The following is a 9539-nucleotide window of genomic DNA, read 5'->3' as shown; positions in this document are numbered from 1 at the left end:
CTTACCAGAGCAACCTTGGGTAGGGTTTGGCCATATTTCATTATTTCAAATCCCTCCCAGGGATTCTGTGAGTTACCTTACAGATCATTCTTGTAATAAATCCCTTTCTGCTTAAACTAGCCAGAGTCTGTTTCCTTGCAGTCAAGTCATCTGACTGATAACTGTGTTACCAAACCTTGGATTTCCAGAAATCTTATATAGCATAGTGTATATAGCACATAGTATTTTTAGAAACCATATGTAGTATAGCTATCTCCCCCCACACAACTAAATCACAGGTTGATCAGCTGATCTGTCTACATTTGGGCATATTAGACCTAAAGCAGGAAGGGGAAGAATTAGAGAATGATATCATGTCAGAACTAGAAGGAACTGTAGCAATTATCTAATTCGGATAAAGAAACAGAGCCCCAGAGAGAAAAGATTACTCAGGGCCACACCTGCTTTCATCCCTACTGCCAAAAGGATGTTTTAAAGTAACCCTTGTAACTCATTCCATAATTCTCAGCCTAAGGATTCTTTTTTATTTAGATCTAATCTCTAAACCTATCTGTGTGAGCCTGGAAGATGAATACAGTAGGTGTTCCTAGTTGCTGGGGCTGTAACTTAGGAGAGAACAATTTTCCATTTCAGTTTAGACCCATAATCCAAGGTGATGGAGGGAGACACGGAGAAAAGGAAACACAGCTGGGTCTTTACTAGAGACACACCAGAGCCAAGGTGTGTTACCTGTGCACCCCTTCACCTTGGCAGGGACCCCCAGCCTCAGCAGTGATTCATTACAGGGTCATGGGTATGCCTTGCTCTGTTCTGTCTCTGTACCAGACAACAACTCAGTGAGGCTTTAGGTCAGCATCCGATTAGGTTGCCACGGAAACTTCCCTGGCTGGGGGGCCAAGAGGGGAACAAGATCCTGGTGCCTGAACCTGGCCCGCGTGTCTTCCTTAATCAGGCCAGGCTAGTCAAGGGAAGCGCTGCTATCTTTTATGGATGTCATCTGGGGTCCTTCACTCCTCTGTATTTGCCCATTCAGCCATAACTGTGGTTGGAGGGGGTATTTTTCTGAGTTTTGTGTGTGTTTTCTAAACCTAAACCATTCAAAGAAAATACGTTTTTCTTGGACCACAACAAAGCATGTTTTCTGAATTAGATGCATTTTCACAAAAAATTAGTCTTTAAATCCCTGTGAGCTTAAAAATAGACTGAAAACTATTTCCTGAGTCTCCTCTTTTTGGAATTTATAGTGTTTTTGTGAGTGTGTATTGTTTTTGTGGGGTGGAGGGGGGATGTGTTAGCATAATTAAGCAGATCCAGAAAAAGAAGGAAATAATTTAACTATTTCCCACATTACCCCATGCTCTGAGACTTACTCCTGGTTTTTTGGTTTGTTTTTTTAAAGGTATTTTAAATTAATATATTTATTTAAATGAAGGTATTTTAAAAATGAAAGAAAATAGAGCTTATTACCTAATTTCTGGCTGGGAAAGGTCTTCTAGGCAACATGAAAAGTCCTATAGCGTTTCTTTTTTTTTTTTATTTACAGAAAAATTCACCTTTTTTTTTTTGGTGTACACATTACTAAATGAACCATGAGTCAAAGAGGAAAGTTCAAGGAAAATGAGGAAATATTTTGAATTGACATTCGTAATTTGTGCCTCCTCATATTTTTCCTAATCAGTCTTTGTAGAGTTTTGTTAATTTTTTGAGACTCACTCCTGTTGATAATAAAGCTTATCCTGGATATGCATTCATTCATTCATCCTCTTTCATTCTCAAAAGTTGACTGTGTATCTATGAGGTTCAAGGCTCTGTGCTAAGAGGAATATACAGGAAGGAGCCTGGAGCATTTAAGAGCAGGATGTTGACATACATACAAATTGAAGGCACCATGATTTGAGCAGCTGAGATTTTGGACTAATTAAAGCTCAGGAAATGCGGCATCTATGTTGCTGGCAAAACTGCCAGCAAAGAAGATATCAAGCAGAACAATCCCCAGTAAATGTCATCAGCCAAGAACCTCAGTGCATTATGCCCATGCAAGGAGAAAGTTAATTACTGGCTTTGGTTAATCGCTTTCCTGGCTCTGCGGTATTATCTAACACAGAAGGCAAGAGAAGCCAAGAAGGAGTTGAAGGAACTGTTCTTCCAAAATACACTGGGGAGAATCAAAAACACAGATGTTCCTCTCCGGGGCCCTTGGTCAGAGCCTCCTGCCCAGATTCTAAAGGAGCTTAGTGGAAGCAAAAATGGTGGCTGCGAATGTGAACACGTTAATTGGTCTTTCTTCTGTATCCAAAGTTTCAAGCCTTTGTGAACAGTCTTCCAGGACTCAGCTCAGACACCACCTCTTCAAGAAAACCTTCTGTGACCTCTCCAACCTCAACCCCACGCACACAACCAGGTCAGGCTAGGCCCCTTCTCACTCCCATGCATCCATGATGACCCCTCACAGCCCATCGCTCAATGTCAGTGCTGTGGGTCTGTGGGTTCCCCTCCCTCACGGGCCTGGTGGCTACATGGAGGGTCTTTGGCACACAGTAGGCACTTAATAAATGACACATAATATTCAATACATAGATTATGAAATTTGCAGAGCGTGCATTTAAGGGAAAACATAAAAAGAAAGTACTCATTGTGGTCATTTAAATAATAAAGACGACACTAAGGGCAGTTTACATTTATAAACAGAAAAAAAAAACAACCTGGCACATGGTAGAAGATAAACAATGACCTATCCCACAGGGTGTAAGTAACCTGACCCATCTTCCAAATTGCTAAAAGGGAGGTAATTGGCCTAAAGGCAACTCTAACCACTAAAGATATAGCGTCTACTTATTTTTAGTAGTGGGGAACATTTCAGAACAGGATGTTGACACACAGACACACTGAAGGCACCACGATTTGAGCTACTGAAATCTTGGCGCAGTGAAAGCTTTAGCTGTTGGAGCTCAGTCTTCAAACTTTGCAAGATTATTGCCTGTAGAGAATATGTGAGGTTACGATCAAATAAACAAGTTACACCAAAATGTGAATTGGTGTACGTAATTATTATTCTGCTCTACAGTAATTAGGTATCAGTGGTAAGCGATTCATATAGATTACTATAAGAATTAGCACAGCTAAATTATGCTTTACTTTTCCCCACTGGCATAATTTTATTCTCCGCTATGTGGAGAAGCGTCAGTGTCTACAGTGGTCCTGATATCACGCACTGATCAGTGCCTACCACACCTACACATGGGCACAGGCACCAAAACACGGGCACCTGTGCACCCAGCCCTGAGCATCTTTCATACACTGGCCAGGTACTTTCCGGGGTGGTGTTCCCCATGTTTTCTCCCCGTCCAGTCTCCTTCTTATGCCCCTCCACCAGGGAGGACTCAAGTTAGGTGGGTCTGAAAAGTATACAGTTTAAAGGGTTTTATTTAATTAAAATAATATAAAATTACAAATTCAAAATTAGGTAAAAATGAATGCTTATTTAAAACAAGAAAAGTCACAACAAACTAGAATATACTTAGAGTAACAAATGGCACAAACATAAGAAAATCCAAAAAAGTTTGTATCACACATTCCTATAATACTTTTCCACAGACAACCTTCTGGCTCCATATATTTCAAACTTTCTTTCTCCTCCATGCATGCATGCATCCAGCATCAGACACTACAGGGCACGTATGTCATGATACTACCTCTAACCCTATACCCTCCTGTTAGACACCAGGTGGGGAATAGGAATACTCATGGAAGCCATCCCAAGGCAAGCACAGCTAGTCATTACTTCACTATATGTAGAAGGGACTGCAAACCATATAAACAGATCTTTGCTCTATGTCCCCTTAGATCTAAAAAAAATGCCTGACGTCTAACTCTCCAACATGAGGGGGAGTGTGCATGAAGCAAGGTAGAATGGAAAAGTCAGTGGACTTAACCAGTTGCAGTTAAACTATCTTATTTTTATAAATACATATCACCAAGAACATGACCACATGAACACGTCACTAGGGCCCCTCTATGGCCTTGGAAGGAGTCCAGGCACATGAGGAACCCTGAACTTAAGCTCCATTAACTTGCTGTTAAAAACATCTCTGCCCTCCTCCCACGCCCTGCCCCCCATGGAATCCACCCAACCTACCAGGCTCAACTAGGCCATGAGGCTCAAGACACCCAGCACCACATCTTAGGGAAGGACAGACAGACCGACAAGGGAATCAGGAAGGGTGAAGTCACACAGGTGCCCTCTGCCTTCAAGTCTTGGGACAACGAGGGGCAGAGGGAGTGGTTAGAGTTCTGAAATAAGTTAAGATTTGGAACTCAAGCAAGAAGACTCCAGGTCATTGAATAACGATGAGCTAAGTTCTTTCCATGCGTTACTGCAGTTCATTCTCACTAAAGCCTGAAGGAGAAGGGGAAGGAAGAAAGAAGAAGGAAGTGGAGGAAGAGGAAGAGGAGGGGAAAAGGAGGAGGAGATAAAACAAAAGAGGAAAATGGAAGGGGAAGAAAACAGATAAAGAAGAAGGGAGGCAGGAGAGAAAGAGAAAGAAAAGGTTTCCTCCCTGTACACCTCTTCCCTGAGAAGCAGCAGTGTTTACCTTTGGTGTCATAATAAAATTAAAAGATTTTTCTCATCCTCTTAAATTAGAAAGAGTGACAATTCCCTTGGCTCAGTTCTGCAAAATGCAAGTTGTCATGATCTCACTATTAAAAAAGGGATAAGGGGAAAAAACAACCTCCCAAGAGATCGATATCACTTGAAACAAATTCCTGGTAACCCAGCCATTTGGTTGCTCGCCATATTTCCCAGTAGCATGTGAGTCTTTCACCCAGACTGAAATTGGACACCAATCTCCACGTCATATTCAATCTTCAAAATTCTTCGCATAACAGTTGGGGTTTTATTTATGTGTGCCCGTCTTACCTGACACTTGTAATTTTCTTCCAGGAAAAAGAAAAAAAATAACAGAAAACTTGGAAATACCACTTAATCTGGACTGCACATGGGAAGACTGTTCAGAAAATTTGAAAAATTATAATTTATAAGTGGGTGGTGTAAAGTAGCACGTGGAATCTCAGAAAAGTTCAATTCTTTAGGAGGAATGTGTTTCATTAGCATCAGAAGCCAACTCCCTCATAGAAGTCCTGGAAACTCTATTGTTTCACAGCCTTGCAGACTCATAGACTTCCTTAGTGACAGGACCTCTGCAGGTCACTCAAGTCCAGATTAACTACCAAATCCATACTCTTGGTAAAGGCATGCAGAAAACATTTCACAACCTATCTCAGGAACATTCCAGTGTGTTATCAACCTCACTTTTAGGAAATCCTTCATTATTTCCAAAGATATTGGTATTGCTCCACATCCTTTGTGAAAATAGCAAGATCAACACCTTTCCAATTTCAGTACCAAAAAAGGTACAGAATTAAAGTGCATTCTACTCTTCTGCAAGCTAATTTATCTGTACTTTTTTTTCATCTTTATCTACCTCTATGGCTCCTATACATAACCCAGGTGCTCCCTGGGTCTTTCACTTGTGGGCAGAACAACTAAACATCTCACTCTACAAAAGATTTGGTTGGTACTGGGCCAAAGGATTATTTCACAATTCCTAGAAACGCCGTAAGGCCAGATTGCTTCAAGTTCTATAAAACTTGCTTAAGAATCAGAGCGATTCTCCATCGTGTCCTAGGCTGGATAAATCTGAAGTGATGGCGCGTTTCTAAAGCAACTGACAATCCCGACCTCTAGCCAGAGGGTAGCACCCTCCCGGGAGCAGCAATAAACAGCTCAGTAAACTCGAAAGAGAAGTCCAGGAGGGTTGGGACTCTGCTTGAGGGGGAGAGGAGGGAATGCGTAGTGCAGGTGGGCCTTTGGTTAACAAGCTGTGTTCGATCTCATCTGCTCTGTCTTTCCTTCCTCCCTCTTCCCTAGCCCTCCTGATTCTCCTACCTCTCTCTGCCTCCCTATCTTGGGCATGTACCTTGTTGTTAACTGGCAAACTGGAAAGCATTTCTGCTGATTTTAATACTGAAACATTTTTGAAACCATATGAAATGAGTCTCGAAGAGCGGAACCACATACAGAGCAAGGCTTTGAGCTGGAGGTATGGGCACCTGAGTTGTTCCCTGGACTACCGCACCAACACGCTCAAAGTCACTTCACCTCTTTGAACCAGCCTCTTCATCTGCTAACTGGGTGGTTGGACCAGATGGCTGTCGCTAGCTGGAAAAATTCCATGGTTTTAGTTCCGGAGGAATTTCAAGCCCTGATGGAAAGTGAAGAAACTGGGAGGCAGGAGGCATGATTTGGCCTCATTAAATCAAGTCCCAGAGATGATTATGTTTTCCCAGCCCACCCCCCGCCCCTTATTTGCAAGTCTGCCTTCGGACGCATGGTCTTCTTGCAGGGTGACAAACACTGAAAAGAAAAAGTTTCCACAATGAAACCCAGACCAGCCCATACTTACTGATACCCCAAAAGAGCATCAAGATGATAATGCATAAAAGTTGAATAGAGAATAAAGTCTGAGGATCTAATGGATAACATGGTGACTAGAGTTGACAGCACCCTATTGTTGTAATTAAAATTTGCTAAGAGAGTAGAACTTAAGTGTTCACACACACACGAAAAAGGTAGCTATGTGAGGTGAGGGGTGTGTTCATGAACTCAACGAGGGGAGTCGTTTCACAATGTACATGTATCTCGTATCATCATGTAGTCTACTTTAAATATTTTACAATTTTGTCAATTATACCTCAACAAAGCTGGAAAAAAGCTGAATAGAGAGAAGAGTATGAAAGGGGAGTCAGAGAGGCTGCTCTCAAACACAGGGCTTTCCATCTCCACCCTGGGTAACCCTGCAACACTCACCCAGAGCACTAACAGGCCTCTTATCAAAGACGGCATTAGAGGTTTCTCACTACTACACATTAAGAGGCTGTCCTCTGTGTCCTCACTTTCCTTTCTTGCTGATCTGCCCCACTTCCATCTCTCGAATCAGGTCAAAACCTCACCATCTCCTTTGTCCGTCTTCTTGCCCCATAGCCTCAATTTCCCAGCAGATCAATTTCCCAGCTCCTTCATTCCACATAAGCTTATTCTGCATACTCTTTCCTTGTGAACCCACTGGACTATACCTCACAGTTCCCCAAAGAAGGGATGCAAAGACACAATAACATCAGAAGTAACACTCTGTCTCTCTCCAGTCAGCCGTGAGTCATGTTTGGGACTAGACTGGCCTGCTGGCAAAGGGACAGGAAGAGAGAGAACACTGCAGCTTTTCTGGAAAGCACCTTAATAATATACGTGAAGAGTCTTTAAAACATTTTTATCCTATGACCCGTGCTTATTTCTCTTACCCTAAAAAATTCAGAAGAGGTTCAAGCAAAATGTGTGTGAAAAGACCAAGCAGAGGGAATTTAAAAGCTGCATAACTTATGACGTTTGTGGCTCTAAGTAACGAAAAACAACAAACTGGCTTAACTAATAAGCACATATCCAGAGAAACTTGGAGGTACATGGCCTTTAAGGTTGGCAGATTAAGCAACTCAAAACTGTGCTCTGACTTACAGGTTCTGTCCACGTCTCTGCCCTTCCTTCTCTAGCGCTGGTCTCACATCGTCTGGCTCCCCCGGTAGCCAAAAGCGCCCAACAGCGTTTATCAGCATCCTCGTTCACGTCCAAATGGAGATGGAGAAAACCTGATTTCACATGGCTCTTTCTTCAGAGGAAGAACTGGTTCCAGAAGCCTTCAGCAAAACTCTCATTAGCCAGAACTGGGTCTCATGCTAATTCCCAAATCAATCACCAGCTGGGAAGGGGAGATGGTGGCGGGGAATATAATCACCCTTAAAGCAATAGTCCTACCCCTTTCCCACTGAGATGGATTCTCCAAGGGTCTTGCTTCAATTCTGTGGGGGAAGGGTACAATGTTCAGGGGTCCATCACCCCAGGAGCTCAGGAATAACCGCAGGAAATGCTGGAGAGTCAGGTAGCTGGTGAGCGCTCAGTCTTTCTGGGCCATACATTGACTTGAGTATAAAGGAATTTGGAAATTCAAATATTAGAGCTTTTCCCAAGCCCAAACCTTTGGATATTTACATTCTAGTCCTTACACATAAGAAAACAAATGTGATTTTGAAAAACTATATAATAAAGAAGGGAGGGTGATGAGTAATGTGGTAGAGAGAATGCATATTTCCAAATATCACAGAAAGAAGCAACAAGACCACTTAAAGCCGCTGGAGAACATCTCATGAAGGAGGGGGGAGCTTGAGCTGGTATTTGATTGAAGGATAAGAAAAACCTGTTAGTAACTTCCCTCTGGCTCTGACCATCGAGGCAGCTGAAGTAAAACAACTTTGAACCATGATCTAGGAAAAATATTCAGAAGGAATGAATTTCTGCTGTCTTCATTTTAGAGATGATGTGATTTTGGTCCATTGTAGAATACAACAATACTTGGTTGCTGTTCACTTCTAGGAAATTACTAAGAAAAATGCTGAACATTTCCAGCATCTTAAAAAAATTCCTACACAAAATACAAGCCCACCTTGCTTCTCTTTGCTAGATAAACAAAAAAATTTTTTTTCTCAATTATCTTGCTCTCCTTAATCACATGCAATTTTTAAACTAGCTATTACTGACTGTCCTTTCTTCTTATGTATTGACAGTGTTTTTAGGTCAATCTCATGCAATTAGGGGGAAACTGGAAAAAGGAAATCCTATATAGCAAAATGCCATATACCTTACAATTTTATTTTAAATACTTAATCCTCAAGGATGGCAACTTAGCAAAGAGAGAACCAGACCCTCTCCCTGGAAGGCCATCCTTTGGATCCATGTCAGATTATTGGCCTGAAATCCCAGCACTTGCTGGTCAAGGATACACACACACAAGAGGGACGATGTCCCCCGCGTTAAAGGTATAGGTTGTCTTTCCCCTTTTCCCATCCTGCTTCTCTCCTAAAGCGTCCCAAAATTCTTTAGGTTTCTGGGGAATATTTTCAGCACATGATGACCAGCAGGACTGTGGGTGAGTTCCTATCAGCGACCCAGACACCCCTCTCACTGTGATCCTTCCTTTCCACCAGAAAAACTGGAGTACCATGGCTTGGGCAAGGCATTTGTGTTTGAGACAAGTAACTCCTATACCTCTGTCAGCTTTCTCTGACATGAAAGCTCTTCCCTGCCACCGTACAGGTCACCTTCCCATTTGTAAGGCATATAAAAGGTTATAGATTTCTTCTCCTTGTTTTATTGAAAGAAGCCAAGTTCCAAGAAAACTCCAGAGGGATTCCTACAGTCCTTCAGTCCCGGAAGTGGCTAGCCTGAAGGGGCATTCCAGCGAGCTTCTGCTCTGTCCTTGCGGCTAAGCCTCAAGGAGATGATCTTTTTGTAAAAGGAGAGATGTATCCTGCTTTTGTGGACCACTTGTGGCCCTCGAGCCCTCTGCTCATCTGTATAAAATTAGCAAATGAGCCAAAGGAGCAGGGAGCCATCATCTGGCCATCCTCTGAAAACCGTCCCTAAGTTTATTAGG

Source organism: Delphinapterus leucas, chromosome 2, assembly GCF_059928025.1.
Source record: "Delphinapterus leucas isolate spDelLeu-1000000601 "Yukka" chromosome 2, BTC_Dleu_Yukka2, whole genome shotgun sequence".
Classification (NCBI taxonomy): Eukaryota; Metazoa; Chordata; class Mammalia; order Artiodactyla; family Monodontidae; genus Delphinapterus; species Delphinapterus leucas.
The sequence above is the reverse complement of the archived record's forward strand: the minus strand, read 5'-3'. Positions refer to the sequence as shown.